At 45.5% G+C, this 18097-nt stretch overlaps 1 long non-coding RNA gene across 1 annotated transcript; it reads right to left on the bottom strand.

Annotated features, from left to right (window-relative positions):
• Positions 1 to 530: 530 nt before the first annotated feature.
• Positions 531 to 3095, bottom strand: LOC136354849 (uncharacterized). The gene is made up of 3 exons (XR_010738698.1): positions 2346 to 3095; positions 1924 to 2004; positions 531 to 825 (listed from the first exon to the last, which is right to left on the bottom strand). It is a non-coding gene; the product is annotated as an uncharacterized lncRNA (long non-coding RNA).
• Positions 3096 to 18097: the final 15002 nt, after the last annotated feature.

The following is an 18097-nucleotide window of genomic DNA, read 5'->3' as shown; positions in this document are numbered from 1 at the left end:
ATGGCTGGTGTGGACCAGGATGGTCACACAGCATGGCACATGAGCTGGCACTGGACACACGGACGTGGCCAAAAGGGGACGTTCCTGGCCCGGGGTGACCGACGAGGTCGTCGATGTCTTAAGGGGGTGAGGATGTGACTTCCCGGCGGTGTCTTAAGGGGGTGAGGATGTGACTTCTCGGCCTAGGGCTTAATAGAATTACTAGAATACTCATATCAAAGCCGATCTCGAAAGAACTCTGAGGTTAAGCGTGCTTAGCCTGAAGCAATTTCGGGATGGGTGACCGAAAGGCTTGTGTTGGTTTGTGAGGGCAATCTATGACCTATGAAAGCTGCCAGATGTAACCGGGCTCAGCCTGGGAGAAGCGGGACGTTACAGACCATGCCTTTAAATTTGAAAATTATCAAACATCACAATGGCGTTTCTCTCCCTTCTATATTTGGGCACCGTCCCCGAGTATAGGAATCCTGGACCTTCTCAATTTCTATTGACGAGATGATCCAGGTCAATAAACTTTTCTCTATGATGGTTGATCTGAAAAGAATGGTCTAACATGTGTTCATATCGCCTGCATCATCGTCCTCCGTGTCACGCCTAGAAATTCACTAGTAATTTACGAACTTATTTGTGCATAAAATCCTCGTCCAGGAATCAGCCGAGGATTTTATATACAAATCCATTATAATAACATCGTTACATACTTACAAAAGAATAGAAAAACAGCAGCGGAATTAACGGTCTAACGATGGCTTAAGCTCCACTCCCACAGGCAGCTCAACTGGGGTATAAGCCAAACGTCTTCTCCTTCTGGATCATTTTCTTCAACTGAGGTTGATTGATTATTTCAAAGTGAGCATATGACATACTCAACAAGCCACACAGCTAATATGTAAGTGTACAAGGATACCAAAGGATGGAATAATATAGGCTCATTTGCAAAAGTAGCATTTAGCAAACATTTAAGAGTAGTAAAACAGTAGAGTTATTAATTATCAATTTTAATCAACACTGCACAGGCCCAACCATCCTGTACAACCATACCCGGTTGTACAGATCTAACTCCAAACCAGGAGCTAAACAAATTATTACTAGTTATAGCATCAATAATTATTGTGATAGGTGTGAGACTAATCACGAAAAACATTGCTCAACCCGCTCATGACCGCGGGCACGGCTATTCGAATAGTTTTACTCTGGCTAGAGGTGTACCACTGTACCCACAAGACACAGCACCACAACATGTTACCATGCACCTCAATACCACCATGATACCTCGGAAAGGAACTGTGGCAATACCCCTCGCACAACACAACTCACCACAGTGCATCATACCTGGATTATAATCACCGAGGCATGGACTCCCCAGCGACCCCCACGGATTTCTCGCCACTTCTCAGTCTGGCACCCCATAATGAACTATGCTATACAAAAGGTAAAGTCGTTGCCCACGCTGGCTTGTGGTTGGCACGGTTAATGTCTCATAACAGTAGCTCGCGAACTGGTCCTTAATTGTCATGAGCACGACCTTCAAAACCATGTGCTCACAACCCACCATTGTCAAGTTTTAATTATCAATTAATTATCATAACACGATTAACCATCGTGAGCTACCATTAAATATAACCATAAATAATAATGTAGTATGATCCATTCCATTAATGAGCTAATGTTTCTAAGCATGGCTAAGCAATTACATATATATAGCTTTTAGCTGAACCAAACCAATATATAAGGTTCAAGCTAATCAATTTGTTACCCAAGGAATCAAGGAATATGGTATTCAATGCAAATTGGCCATAACAAATGAATAGGTTCACACCACCCGGTGACATTCGAAAATAAATGCACAGTTGAAATAAATAGAGAATTTAAATATAGGATCAACATGCTCAAAGGATTGTGTTTGGGATCTGTGTGACTTGCCTTGCAACAATCGGTCTTCAAATAGTCTTCTAAACCACTTCTGACGCACTCACGGACCTTCGCAACGACAGAAACGACAAGCTAACACGCAAAACGAATAAAAAGGACTAATAAAAACCAAATGAACAATACATAAAAAGTAAAAAAAAAACATGTAGATCATGATTTTAGATGAATTTAGAGACTTGAACGGCCTCATTCCGAGTTCATATGAATTAGTTACGAATTTTACAAGATTAAACTGATTTTAGCCTTATAAAAAAAGGATTAATGATTTATTTTAGAAAAGAAAAGGGCTTTATGACATCATTGATGACGTCATCGCCGGAACAAGGCACGGGACCACACTGTCGCCGGCGCTAGAGGACTCGGCCGGACCAACCGAGGGCATCTACGCGAAGAGGACGACGAGACGAACTCACCAAGGGGCGGCACGACGACGAAGGACGACCTACGACGAGCTCCGAACGGCGGCGAAGTCGGGACGACGAGGACGGCGGCTTTCCGGCGACGAGCAGCGGCAACGAAGGGGTGGACGGGCTTCTCCTCGGTGCTGCGATGCCGAGGGAGGTGGCGGCACAGGTCGGGGACGACCGAGGCGACGGCACGGCGCGGATGGAGGCGAAGCAGATCGGCTTGACGGCGTCGGCAGCGCTCCGGCGGGCTTCGGCTTCGGCCAAGTGGTGGACGGTGTGCAGCTCCTTCTCGCGAACCCGATGGTGGCGACGGCGACCGGAGAAGGCGGCTGCAAAGGCGGCGCGGCTTGAAACTCGGCGGCTACGACGGCGCTAGGACAGACGCGGCTAGGGCGCTACGGCCGACGGCGAGCTCGGGCGAGGGTGGCAAACAAAAGAGGAGAGGGAGGGGACTCTATTTATAGCCACGGGAGAGAGATCGGGCGTGGAACGCAGGGAATCGCGCCGGGAAAACCTAGGGTTTGGTGGAGAGATAAACTCAAAAACGAATCCAAATTCGCGCCGAATTCAAAGGGATAAAATAGGATTTTTGGGGGAAGAGTTAGAGGAGGATAAGGGAAACAAATCCCCTCAACTAATTTTAGAAACAGTCGAGAGAATTGAGCGAATCGGGCGGAGGAAACGGCAGCGTCACACACGGCTCGGCGGCTGCACGGGCTCTGTCCAAGCTTGAAGACCACACTGTAGCAGGTAGGCGAATTAGACTTTGACTGGGGTTCTTTTTCTCCAGCCCGATTGAAGGAGGGACAGGAAATGGACTTCAGAGGAGGAATAAAGCCAGCTGAAAGGAAGGGAGAATGGGCCGAGGACTAAAGGTGAACTTTTCGAGTTTCAGCCCGAAAAGGAAAAGGGGATTTTAATTACTTTTCCAAATAAATTAAACACTGAAATGATGTTTGAATTGTTAAAAATACTTTCAATGCTCAGATAATTTCAACAAAAATCCTGAAAATACTTGGACAACCAAAGTACTTAACAAGATTATAGTCAGACCATTTAATGATTAATTTAATATGTGAATAATTACTGAAATGTTCTTTGTATGATTAAAATTAAGAATTGAGCTTCAAAAAATCAAAGAAAATTCCACATAGTATAATTAACCATGGAGAATTTAATAAAAATTAAATCCATCCATGCTTTATATTTAGAAATTTTGATTTCCCACATCACTAGTAAATTAATGAACATTTAATATAAATTCTAATAATAATTTATTATATAATTTATAAATCCTGAAACGAAAACCAGGATGTGACACTCCGTCAGACCCAGGGTTTGAAAGATCGTGTCCACCTAGCATGTGAACACAAGGGAGAACCTAATCCCACTTGGGAGACACCCAACAAAAATGAGAAAGGGGCTCCTTATAGACGGATGAAAAAATTATTCCGCCACAAGGTTATCATCAGTGCCCAATTACATCTAATTGTTGAATAGTCCCACATTGGTTGTGGAAGTGCAAATGACCTAAGATATAAGTGGGGGAGCCCCTCACCTCAATGGCTAGCTTTTGAAGTGTGAAAGCCCCTTTACGATACTACAATTGGTATCAGAGTCTGACTAGGTTAACATCTCTGACCCGATGAACACAGTGTGTGAAGATCTGATGGACCGTGGGTGCCTGCGGGGCTCGTATACTTGATGGACCGTGGACCTGTTCTGTGGGGTCTATACACGGTGAAGGGGCGGTGAAGGGCTGAGGGACACCAATGTGTGAAGGGGGAGATTGTTGAATAGTCCCACATTGGTTGTGGAAGGGCAAAGGACCTAAGATATAAGTGTGGGGTCTATACACGGTGAAGGGGCGGTGAAGGGCTAAGGGACACCAATGTGTGAAGGGGGAGATTGTTGAATAGTCTCACATTAGTTGTGGAAGGGCAAAGGACCTAAGATATAAGTGGGGGAGAGCCCCTCACCTCAATGGCTAGCTTTTGCGGTGCGAAAGGCCCTTTACAATCTACATGTGATGTGTCATACACTCCAATGCTAAGTAATCTTACTTCAAACCTTTTATTTATTTGTTAAGTCATGATAGCTTAAATGTCTTCTTGATGTTTTCTGAAGGAATTCGCAGTCCTCATTTCCAACACTCCTCTACCATCAGCATAGGGAAAAGAAATCTCACAAATGGTCAGCCATCCCCTCTACCGATTAACCAAGCTCAAAGAGGCCAATGGCTGAGAAAGAATCTCAAAAGTGAGCGCTAACTGCCGGTGGTCCAAAGATCGATAAGTGGATAAACCCATCAAGCCAAAGAACGCAGTCAAGAACACCACCAACAAAACTATCCGAGCAGCCGCTGCCCACACAGTCAAAGCCATCTATGCCACCGTCTCCCAGGCGGCGCGGCGGCTGCTGGCGGACGCACGGCGGCGGCTCCGCGAGCGAACGACAACGACGAGGTGCGACGCCGACGACGAGGCGCGGCGGCGGGCGCGACGACGACGACGACGTACTACGAGGCGGCACCGCCCCGGATCCAGGAGCGGCGAGCCTGGGCGGGCGGCGGCAGGCGCGACAACGACCGTGCGGTGCCAGCGAGGATCCGGCCGGAGCGGCGAGCTCGGGCAGCGGCGGCGTGGTTCTCGCGGCATCGGGCGCGACGACGACGAAGAGGCGGCGCCGGCCCGGATCCAGGAGCGGCGAGCCCGGGCGGGTGGCACCGGCGCGGATCCGGCCGGAGCGGCGAGCTCGGGCGGCGGCGGCGTGGTTCTCGGGGTGTCGGGCGTGACGACGACGACGACGAGGCGCGGCGGCGGGCGCAACAACGATGACGAGGTGGCGCCGCCCTGGATCCAGCAGCGGTGAGCCCGGGCGGGCGGCGGCGGCCGTGACGAGGACCGGGTGGTGCCGGCACGGATCCGGCCAGAGTGGCGAGCTCGGGCGGCGGCAGCGTGTTTCTCGCGGCGTCGGGCGCGACGACGACGACGACGAGCGGTGCCGACACGGGATAATCCGGCTAGGGTTAGGTTTTTTTTTTTCAATTTTTTTTTGTTCCTTTTTTTTCCCGTGCGGTTAGTATTATTTGACCGCACGGGATAATCGATTATCCCGTGTGGTCCACTTAACCTGACCGCACGGGAAATGGATTATCCCATGCGGTTGGGCTGTCCGCACCACTGGTGGAGAAACCCTTTGTAGTCCCGGTTCGTAACCCCCCTTTAGTCCTGGTTTCCAAACCGGGAGTACCAATCCGGGACTAAAGATCGCTATCTTTAGTCCCGGGTGAAATAACTGGGAGTAAAGATCTATCTTTAGTCCCGGTTGGTAACACCAACCGGGACTAAAGATGGCTCAGCCACGTGGCCGGCTGAGCCATCTTTAGTCCCGGTTGGTGTTACCAACCGGGACTAAAGATAGATCTGACCTTTTTTTTTTTTTTGCATGGCCCTGTTGCTGCATGGTTTATATATATATATATATATATATATATATATATATATATATATGTTTCAATACATATATATGCATACATATATATATGTATATATATATATATTATATTATATTATATGTATATACATGCATAATATATATGTATTTATACATATATATGTTATGCAAATGCATATGTATATAGATATATATATGACCAAAATATATTTACATTATAGAAAATGTGTACACATGCATATAGAAACATATGTAGTCATGTATTAATTACAATCCATTATATGTCCTAGCTAGCTACGATTTCGACGTAGTAGTACTCGCTGCTAGCTCAGAAGCTAAGGACCGGTGAATTGTGTTTCCGTCGTAGTAGAATTCACCTTGGGATCAAGGATTTCTTCGTTGATGAATCCCATGAGTTGTTCTTGAACCGCCGCGATAAATTCCTTGTGTGTGGTCAGGTTATCCCTCATGCGAATAAACTATATGAATGTATGAAATTGATTAGTAATTAAACAAGAAATCGCTACGTAATGAAATTTTGAATTTATTTGTACGTACATCGAGCTCTCTTGTGGTGATGATTTGGTCTGCAAGGCAGTGGCAATACTCGCACACGTAATAGCCGCACAAGTTAGTTCCCTGCTTTTGCTTTGCGCACTACAAATAAATGACAAACAACGAGAGATCTAATTAATATACACTTGTATGTATTTGAATCGGAGAAATATAAATGTAGAGCATGTGTACTCACAGGAAATTTGAACTTCCGCCTAAGTCTTTCTCTCCATTTGCCGCGGACCAAATGACGGAACCGATACCAAGCCCTACATGGAGTTTAAAGCTATGATTCGTAGTAGCAATTAACATAACAAGATTTTCTTAATTAACAAAGGAACTTATGACGGTACCTGTCTATAAGTTCGAAAACCTTGTCAAACGTAGACTCTTTTTTATCCATTGAGTCATATACGTTGACGGTGCAGGCCTCCAGGTCGAAGAGTAAAAGCACCCAGTGGAATCTGCAATGTGCGTGGGATGCATTACATATGAAACACTTAGCAAGTTCGTACGGGAATGAAATTTGGTATGTAGGAAGACAGTAAAATTAAACTAACTCTGTGTTGTATGGCAACAGTATGAACGTCTTGTAATGCTGCGCCTTCAGGAGATGGACGAGATTGTCCTCTGTTTTTTGTGGATATTGGTCGAGCATTGCGATGTTTACTTTCCGAGGGTCGATGAATCCAGTATCGAAAACCCTCCGCCGTCGGGCCCTTTGAATCTCCATTCTACAACGATAAAAGGGAGTATATTATTTTCTATAGTCTACTTATATACAAGGACCTAATTAATTAAAGGAGACGTATAGTAAGAAATCTAACTGAACGATATACTTACAAAATCCAGCAACTCATAATAGAGACGTCGAGGGCGTCCAGCTGGTATAGTTCGTAGATTCCCCTGAAATTGATCCAGAGAATGTCATCTCCTTGCAAGAAGTCCGTGTCCCTGATCCTCGCTCCGATCATCTCTCTACCGGTGGCGTTCATCTCCATGTACAGCTGATGGAACTTGTACATTTGTGTGGGTAGGGACTGCAGCAGCTCAGGCTTGACAAGCGGTTTACCGAGTTCGTACTTGTATTTCACTTCCGCCTTTTCGATTGGTGCGACTCCTAGCAATTGATCCGTAGTTAGACCGGTGTCAGTAATAAATTGTTCTATCATCATTTCTTTACCGGTCACCAACGGCTCGATCTCCTGGTTTGGTTGCTCTCCAAGCTGAGGGACTGATTTGGACTTTCCAGAAGATGCTTTCTTCAGCGTTCGCTCATAGTCCGATAGCTTGATGGCCTCCTTGACAGATGCAGACATACCCCTGAAGAAGTTCCTGACACTGGGGTCTATAGGAATCTTCTTTTCTGGACTTCGAGGCTTGAATTGTCTCTTGACTTCTGATGCAACGTAAGCGTCAAGCTCCTCTTGCGTGCAATCGTACCCCGGGTCCTTGTTCTTGGCGGCGTCAACTTTCACCTTCTTCGTTGCCCTTGTGTGGGCAGGCGGTGGAGCTGGGGGGCCCCTTGACTTTGAAGGTGCCGGAAGAGGAGCTTGCGGGGGAGTAGGTGTAGGAGCACGAGGAGGAGTCGGTGCAGGATCCTGAGGAGGAGTCGATGCTGGAGCCGGAGGTGGAGACGGTGCTGGCGGAGCATGAGGAGGAGACGGTGCAGGATCCTGAGGAGGAGATGGCGGAGCCGGAGGAGATGGTGCAAAAGACGCCGCTTGTCGCCCAGGGAGGATGATGTACCGCCTGCGCCATAGAATAATGGCATGGCATGTGTCTCGTAGATGCGTCTCACCGTCTCCTCCAGGGTAATCCAACTCGAGGTCCTCGTACGCGCCTTCGACCAACTCAACTTCTACCTTCGAGTATCCTGCTGGAATCGGCCTGCAGTGGTAAGTACCTGAAGGGTCCGTTGGGATGGCCATGCCCGACGCCACCTTCATGTTGTGAGAGATTATTTATTAGTAATCAATATATATAAGCAGCAACTAGCGGAATGGCTAAATCTTACCTTTATTGATAAGTTCTTGAAAGGAATATGCAGCTCACATGGTGTCCGCTGAGTGATGTCATCAACGGGACAGGTCGATTCGTCCTGTGTTTGCATGGCGTCCATGCTCTGTGATCCTACCTGCCCCGTTGAGGCGCAGCTGCTACGGTTTCCTGACGGGCTCACCATTGCAGGAGGAATGGTCGGCTGGGGATCATGGGACCGATGTGCGGCCATGCGTTCATCAACCATCCTTGCCACCTCCTCTTGCATGTTGAGTTCGTAGCTCGATACCCGGAACTCTAGGTCTGCAATCTTCGCCTCGGTATTTCTCTTGCTCCTCATCCGACTCCTGTACGTGTGGATGTCCTCCTTGAAACCAATCTTCCAAGGAATCACCCCTTTCCCTCGTATTCGTCTTGGATGCTCTGGAGTCTGCAGGGCGAGTGTCAACTCGTCCCTATCTCTATCTGGTTGGAACGTGCCCTGAGAGGAGGCTTCCACTGCATCTGTTAGTCGTCGCGCAGCCTCTCGTATCTAATCGCCGAAGACCAGTGAGCCATCAGCTGGGTTGAGCGTTCCACCGTGAGCATAGTACCAGAACTTCGATCGTTCCGGCCAATTGGCTGTTGCCGGTTCGATACCCCTCTCAATCAAGCTAGCCTCCATCTGCTCCCACTTCAGCATCGCGACGCTATAGCCTCCTGACCCCAAGTGGTGATGGTACTTCTTCTTGGCGGCATTTTCTTTGTTTCTTTCCATCATCGCCTGCCCTTGTTCACCTGTCTTATATGCAACGAACTCGTCCCAGTGATCCCTTAGCTTTGGGAATGTGTCGAAGTTCGGTGTCTGCCCCTTCAGTATATACTTCTGGTACAGATCTCCCTTGAACCTCTGAAACTATTCTGCCATTTTCTTCAGAGTCCACCTTTTCACTTTGTCCTCTGTACCCGCAGGAAGGGTGAATGTCTCGAGCATTGTGGTCCACAACATCTCTTTCTCCGAATCTGGGACAAAGCTCTCATGATCTCCGCGTGCCCTTGTTCTTCGCCAGTACACCGTACTGACAGGCACGTTATCCCGCACAACCCAACCGCTGTGACGTACATAGTTCTTGGCGGCTTCGGCCGGGGCACTAGGACGTCCATCTTCTTCCACTTCCGTTATGATGTGCCGACCCTCAAGCTTCTTCGCTGCACCTCGTTGCCCGCGTGCCCTCTTCTGTCCAACGGAGGGTTGACTACCACTAGCCTCCTCCTCCTGGTTCCCCTCCACATCCCTTTCCTCGTGCCCCTGCTGGTTCCCCTCCGCATCCCTCTCCACGTTCCCTTCCTCGTTCAAGTACTGGTTTGGATCCTCGTTCCCCTCTTCTTCATTCCAGTACTGGCTGCTTCCCTCCGCGATTGTATCGTACAATATCTGTTCCTCATCGCGGTCAGCCATCTGTTGATACAAGAAACATCTGCTAAGTCACGAGACATTTATGTTTTAACAATCTAAGTCATGTATGCTAAGTGTAAATGTCGTACATTAGAACTCTACACAACCTTACGTGCTAAGTCTAATTACAAATCGTGATATAAGCTAAGTCTAGGTGACGTATATTATACAACCCTAGCTAGTAAATAATTATATACTAAGTCTAATTACAAATAAAATAATCTTATATTAAAACTCAAATAATATTACATGCTAAGACTAAAATAGTCATGTATATGCTAAGTGTTTCGTGCGTATATGCTAAGTCTAATTAAGACTACAATAGTCAATTGCTACTTGTCGCACCAATTCCGTAGTCAATAATTACATACTAAGTCTAATTACAAATAAAGTAATCTTATATTAAAACTCAAATAATATTACATGCTAAGACTAAAATAGTCATGTATGCTAAGTGTTTCGTGCGTATATGCTAAGTCTAATTAAGACTACAATAGTCAATTGCTAGGAGTCGCACCAATTCCGTAGTCAATAATGTCATACTAAGTCTAATTTGCAATAAAATAATCTTATATTAAAACTCAAATAATATTAGAACACTACACAATCTTATATGATAAGTCTAATTACGGGTCTAATAATCTTAATTAATTGCATTACAAATATAACAATCATTTATATTATTACGTCACTTGCCTGCTCCAATTCCTTCTAGGGCTAGCTCTTCCACTCAGGCTTGACGGACGACTCCGACAACACGTCTTTTCTGCAAGATACAAAAAGATGTATTAGGATAAATGCGAAGTAACATATATATATATATATATATATATATATATATATACATATATATATATATATATATACATATATATATATATATATATATATATATATATATATTGCATTTCACGTTAACGTTCGTCCTCATTCGTTCGCTCGTTCTCATTCACGTTCGTTCGCTTGTTCTCATTCACGTTCGTTCCCTCGTTCTCGCTTGTCTTCGTTCGATCGTTCTCGTTCTCGCTCTCGTTCGTTCGATCGTTCTCGTTCTCGTTCACGTTCTCGCGGCAACGTACGTTGACGTGTTCGTTCTCGCTCTCGTTCGTTCGATCGTTCTCGTTCTCGTTCACGTTCTCGCGGCAACGTACGTTGACGTGTTCGTTCTCGCTCTCGTTCGTTCGATCGTTCTCGTTCTCGTTCATTAACGGCGGTGTGGCGGCATCGGGGCGGCGGTTGGCGCGGCGGCGTGGCGTTGCGGGGCCGTGGCGGCGGCGGCGTGGCGTGGCGGTGGCGGCATTGCGCGCGCGGTGGCGAAGGCGGCGGCGGCGTGGCGACGGCGGCGGCGGCGTGGCGTTGGCATGCGGCAGCGGCGTTGCGCGGCGGCGAAGGCGTCGTCGTGGCGCGTCGTCGTCGTGGCGCGGCGTCTCGTGGCGGGCGGCGCGACGGAGAGAGATCGAGATCAGAGAGATCGAGATGCATGAAGGGAGATCTGGCGGCGGCGGCTCTCACCCCAGAGATGCGGCGGCAGCGGAGGAGGCGGAGGCGGCGGCGAGGACGACGAGCTCGAGACGACGGCGAGATACAGCGGCGTCGGCGCGGGGATTTGCCCTAGGCAGTGGCGGCGAAGGAGAGAGGCCGAGAGAGATCGATCGGCCGAAAACGTCTAAGTGTTGGTGAAGAAGACGAGGGCGCACCGGGAATATATATACCCCCGGATCTTTACTCCCGGTTGTTGAGAACAACCGGGACTAAAGATATCTTTAGTCCCGGTTATTGAGAACAACCGGGACTAAAGAAAAGATCTTTACTCCCGGTTGTTGAGAACAACCGGGACTAAAGATATCTTTAGTCCCGGTTGTTCTCAACAACCGGGAGTAAATATCTTTTCCCGCTATTTCGAAATTCTTTTTAAACCCGGTTAGGGTTAAGAACCGGGACTAAAGATTATAGCACTGCATATGATTTTCCCTTACATATGTGTTTATAAAATAGAAGTTAATGCATTAACATTATTTAAAGTACAAAGATTAATGACAATTACTTCGAAAAATTATTTTTGTCTGTAATAAATTAAGTGGATAAATCGTAATAAGCAAATATAATTAATAAAAATTCCAATAATCATATATACTTAGCATATATATGAATGATATTATTATATTGGTAAAAACTCTAATTAAGATATGTATGTACATACTGCATGATTTAAAATTAATAAAAATTGTAATTATCATATGTACTTAGCGTAGGAATTATATTAAATTAAATGCTAAAAACTCTAATTAACATATGTAAATGCCACATGCATGATTTAAACCTTTTAAAAATTCGAATAGTCATATATAAGTAGCATATGAAAGATAGTAAATTAAATTGTGAAAAACTCTAATATATGAATGATAGTTTTAAAAATATATTAAATTTAATACTTTTAAAAATTCTCCAGTCAATTATAATTAGCATATGAATGATAGTAAATTAAATGTTAAAAACTCTAATTAACATATGAAATTGCCACTTGCGTGATTTAAAACTTTTAAAAATCCTCTAGTCAATTATAATTAGCATATGAATGCTAGTAAATTAAATGTTAAAAACTCTAATTAACATACATGTGAAATTGCCACCTGTGTGATTTAAAACTTTTAAAAATTGTAAGTATCAAATATAACTAGCATATACATGATTTAAACTTGTTGAAACCTCTAATAATCGTGCGTAATTAACATATGCCATACATCAATTGATTTATATGGATAATCAATACATCCAAAATAGTTTACATCGTGTACACAATAATTACGGCACGTACTTTCTCCTCACTATTGTTCCCTCCTTGTGATCGCTGCGTGAGTAAGGGGTGTCTTCATTTGATAGGAGGATGCTAGGGTCAATCGTTACCGTGAAAGGGGGTTGCCCATCCAACTGATCGTAATCCTCGTCAGTCTTGTCCTCAACTCCGACGATTTTTCTTTTGCCTGGGAGAACCACTTGACGCTTAGGCTCATTAGGCCCTCTGCCCTTCTTTCCTTTGCTAGACATGTCCTTCACGAAAAAGACTTGCGTTACATCATTGGCAAGGACAAAAGGTTCGTCCGAGTATCCAACCTTGTTAAGGTCAACAGTTGTCATCCCACTGTCATCAATCATTACGGCTCCACCAATCAACCTAACCCATTGGCACCGGAACAGAGGAACCTTGAGAGGACCATAGTCAAGTTCCCATATGTCCTTGATGGCACCGTAATACGTGGCAGTTGTTCCATCGTGTCCCATGGCATCGACACGAACAGCGCTGTTTTGGTTCGTGCTCTTCATGTCTTGGGCTCTCGTGTAGAATGTGTACCCATTGATCTCATATCCCTAGAATGTCGCGATCGACCCAGACGGTCCCCTCGCCAGGAAGGCAAGTTGTTGGTTGATCGACTCGTTACCCATGAGATGTTGTCGTAGCCACGCGGGGAAAGTATCAATGTGATGCCGTGTAATCCATGCATCGGACTTACCGATGTTCCTGGCGCGAACTAGAGCCAAGTGCTCCTCGATGTAAGGAGCTACCAATGAAGAGTGTTGCAGAACAGTGAAATGGGCTTTACGGAATAAATTGTTGTCTACCGTCGTTATTGCTTTCCTTCCGAGAGTTCCCTTTCCCCGTAGTCTTCCTTCATGGCGTGATTCAGGTACCCCGATTGGGCGAAGGTCTTCGATAAATTCTACGCAAAATTCGATGACCTCCTCTGTTCCATAACCCTTGGCGATGCTTGCCTCTGGACGAGCACGGTTACGAACATACTTCTTCAGAACGCCCATGTACCTCTCGAAAGGAAACATGTTGTGTAGGTACATAGGCCCGAGAATACGGATCTCTTTCACAAGGTGACAAAGCAGATGCGTCATTATATTGAAAAATGAAGGTGGAAATATCAACTCAAAACTGACGAGACATTGCACCACTTCATTCTGAAGGGCTTCTAATCTATCCGGATCGATGACCTTCTGCAAAATTGCGTTCATGAATGCACATAGCTTTGTTATTGTTGCCCGGACATTGTCTGGAAGGATACCCCTTATTACAACTGGTAGCAGTTGTGTCATCAACACGTGACAGTCATGAGACTTTAGGTTTGTGAACTTCTTCTCCTTCGTGCTTATTATTCGCTTGATATTCGTGGAGTATCCAGACGGTACCTTTATGCTCTCCAAGCATTCAAACATACTTTCCTTCTCTGCCTTGCTAAGAGTGTAGCTGGCTGGACTTAAGTAATGGCTTCCTTTCTCCTTTGGTTCCGGGTGAAGGTCGCCGCGTTGTTCCATATGCTTCAGATCATTACGTGCTTCCAGTGTATCTTTCGACTTTCCGTATACACCTAGAAAGCCAAGAAGGTTTACGCAAAGGTTCTTAGTGAGGTGCATCACGTCGATTGCGTGGCGTACGTCCAAGAATTCCCAATATGGTAACTCCCAAAATATAGAGTTCTTTTTCCACATCGCCGCGTGACCATCTTCGCTCTCTATATGCTGGCTTCCAGGCCCCTTTCCGAACACTACTTTAAGATCTTTAACCATAGCAAACACTGTTTTCCCGCTGCGATGTTTAGGCTTCGTACGGTGGTCGGCCTTATGTTCGAAGTGCTTGCCTTTCTTCCGTACCGGGTGGTTTGCTGCAAGGAATCGACGATGACCCATGTATACAACCTTCCTACAGTGCTTAAGATACGTACTTTCTGTTTCATCCATACAGTGAGTGCAAGCCTTGTACCCCTTGTTGGACTGTCCGGATAGGTTGCTAAGTGCAGGCCAATCGTTGATGGTTATGAACAGCAGCGCTCGTAGGTTAAACTCCTCCTGTTTGTCCTCGTCCCACACGGGGACACCTTCCTTCTTCCACAACTGTTTAAGATCTTCGACCAGTGGTCTTAGGTACACGTTGATGTCGTTACCAGGTTGCTTGGGGCCTTGAATAATAATCGGCATCATTATGTACTTCCTCTTCATGCATAGCCAGGGGGGGAGGTTGTAGATACACATCGTAACGGGCCAAGTGCTATGGCCGCTGCTCATCTCTCCAAAAGGATTCATGCCATCCGTACTCAAACCAAACCGTATGTTTCGTGCGTCCTTTCCAAATTCTTTAAATTTTCTGTCGATGTTTCGCCACTGCGAACCATCGAAAGGGTGTCTCAGCATCCCGTCCTGTTGACGCTCTTCAGCGTGCCATCGCAACATTCTAGCATTCCCCTTGTTCCTGAACAAACGCCTTAGTCGTGGTATTATAGGGAAATACCACATCACCTTAGCAGGAATTCTCTTCTTTGTTAGCTGCCCGTCAACTTCTCCTGGATCGTCCCGTCTAATCTTGTATCGTAGTGCTTTGCAAACAGGGCATGCTTCTAGGTTCTCATACTCCTCACCGCGATATAGGATACAATCGTTCGGACATGCGTGAATCTTATGAACTTCCAGTCCTAACGGGCAGACTATCTTCTTAGCCTCGTACGTTGTCTCGGGCAATTTGTTTCCCCCCGGAAGAATGTTCTTGACGAGTTTCAATAAATCGCCAAATGCCTTGTCACTAACCCCATTTTTTGCCTTCCATTGCAACAACTCCAGAGTGGTATCCAACTTTTTGTGCCCCTGCTCGCAACCTGGGTACAACGAAGTTCTGTGGTCCTCCAACATCTTGTCCAATTTATGGGCCTCCTTTTCACTTTCGCAGTCCTCCCTGGCGTCCTGCAACATCTGACCAAGATCATCCGCAACGTCGTTACCATCAGCAGCTATTTCCTCCTCGCCCGTTTGATTTCCTTCAAATCCAACATACTGAGCAAAGTCCGGAATATTGTCATCTTCCACTTCATCTTCTTCCATTTCAACACCTTGCTCTCCGTGGGATGTCCAACAATTATAGCTTGGCATGAACCCCGACTCAAACAAGTGGAAATGAATAGTCCTGGATGCAGAATACTCCTTCTGATTCTTACACTTATTGCATGGACAACAAATAAAACCCCTTTGCCTGTTAGCTTCGGCCACTCTCAAAAAATAGTGCACGCCGTCAATAAACTCTTTGGACCGCCGGTCAGCGTACATCCATTGCCGATCCATCTACATGAGTCAAAAAAACCGTACACAAATAATTATTCTTACAATAATGACAGTCATACAATAATTATAAGATATCTTTATTCATACAAAAATCATAAAATATTACACCAAATAATTCTTAAAAACTATTTGTAAAGTTTTAAACTAATTTTAATGTGTTTTACTTCTTTTAATTTTCATTTTAGTTTGTTTTCTATTATTTAAGATTAACTTTCACTAGAGTTTTCCTTCTCAACTATTTTATAAAACCTTGTTTAGCAAATGAACTAAATTTCTATATATTCTTTCTTCCCCACACACATTTTCTCTCTCATCAACTTACAACTAAATTTTGGAGACAAAAAAAGTGTGCAAAACATAGGTGCAAATGTAGTATGACAAAAAAAAACATTGGAGGATGAAGTTGCAAACCTTTTAGGCACCTCCGATTTGTATGTAATCACCAAAATAAATTCAATAGAAATTTTGGCATGACCTCCCCTCTTTTTTGAAGAAATTTTGAAGCTTGCTCGGGCAGCTGGAGGAGGAAGAAGACATATATATAGGGGTGGGACTTTAGTCCCGGTTGGTAGCACCAACCGGGGCTAAAGATCACCGGGATCTTTAGTCCCGGTTGGTAGCACCAACCGGGGCTAAAGATCACCGGGATACCAACCGGGACTAAAGTTGGTAATACCAACCGGGACTAAAGTTACGATCTTTAGTCCCGGTTGGTGTTACCAACCGGGACTAAAGATCCCGGGGGGGCCTGACAGGCCCTGACAGCATTCGAACCGGGACTAAAGATGATCTTTAGTCCCGGTTGGTAACACAAACCGGGACTAAAGATCAAATATGCCCGTTACCCTTTTGAACCGGGACTAAAGATCATCTTTAGCCCCGGTTTTTATTGCATCCGGGACTATTGTGGAAATCGGCCGACCGACGAAAGATTGTTTCTCCACCAGTGCACATAAAAATTTTTATTTTTCCAGACGACTGCCTCCAGACAGGCAAAATCCCCACACGGGAAAATGAATTTGACCGTCCGAAAAAATAGTTCATGTAGAAGTGCGTGTTCGAGGCCGACAACCAGGTCAGGAACTGGAATAATGATCAGGAGCTCAATCAAGTCCTAGTATGTATATGTATAAGTGAAACACTGAGGTTGTTAAAGTGCCCCAGAATATCTACTGTAACTATCACATATTAGAGACTAGCATATTGGGCATGCGTTGCATCGGGATTTTAATTAAAGAAAACTATTATTACCTCATTATTACTATTATTTTATGCATACATTATCTTAAATCCTTTGGCCCGTTCTACAATCATTTTCTTTTTTATAAAATGTAGAGAGTTTGTGATGGGGTGTCTGTTGGCCCACACGTCCTTCTTCTTTTTCAAGATGTGGAGATTATGGATACCCCATATCTACATGGCATGTATAGTCCGACTGGGTACAGGGTACTATGTATAGATAGAATATCTTCAAGAGGACTCGGGTGGGTTAAGTTTTTTGTATGTGAAGGAAATATCCGAGATTCTAATCGGTTACGATTGTATTTTATCTGTAATTACATATTTCGTTAGGGATATGGACTGTATTTTATAATACGGACCCCTTCCCCTATATAAGGAGGGGTCCGGGTCCCTCTAGGGACACGTTTTTTCTCCCAGATCATACGATCAATAATACACTCGGCGGATCAATCCCCGGACAGGAGTCGGGTATTACTTCTTGATTAAGAAGGCCTGAACCTGTATAAAATTTCTTATCTCTAAACCCATCCACTTTTCCAGCTTGGTAGCCACCCCCTTTTAGTATTGCCGAAATCTTGTTTCGACAGTTGGCGCGCCAGGTAGGGGTAGCATCAAGTTCTTCGCCGATTAAGTGCGATGGGTTCCGTCTCCGGCATCGACGACTTCGTCTTTCTCCCGGGCAGGCGTTCCGGTTCGGCAGTCTAGACTTCATCACCAACGACTTCGGCAAGATTTCTCTCCTCGACTCGGATTCGAACCAGTCGGGAAGAGGCCGGATCTCCGCTCTGTTCGGTATCCCGAACTCGGCCGAGATCTACCCCAAGGTCATCTCCGACGAGTCGGTTTCAAACCACTCGGACGAGATCCAATCTACTTCAACGCCACCAGATCAAGACGATAGGTCCTACCCGCCAATCCTGATGAAACTCCCCGATGATCTGGCTGCCGTCTTTATTACAAG

The sequence above is a fragment of the Oryza sativa genome, chromosome 12, assembly GCF_034140825.1.
Source record: "Oryza sativa Japonica Group chromosome 12, ASM3414082v1".
NCBI classification, from domain to species: Eukaryota; Viridiplantae; Streptophyta; class Magnoliopsida; order Poales; family Poaceae; genus Oryza; species Oryza sativa.
The sequence above is the reverse complement of the archived record's forward strand: the minus strand, read 5'-3'. Positions and strand labels throughout refer to the sequence as shown.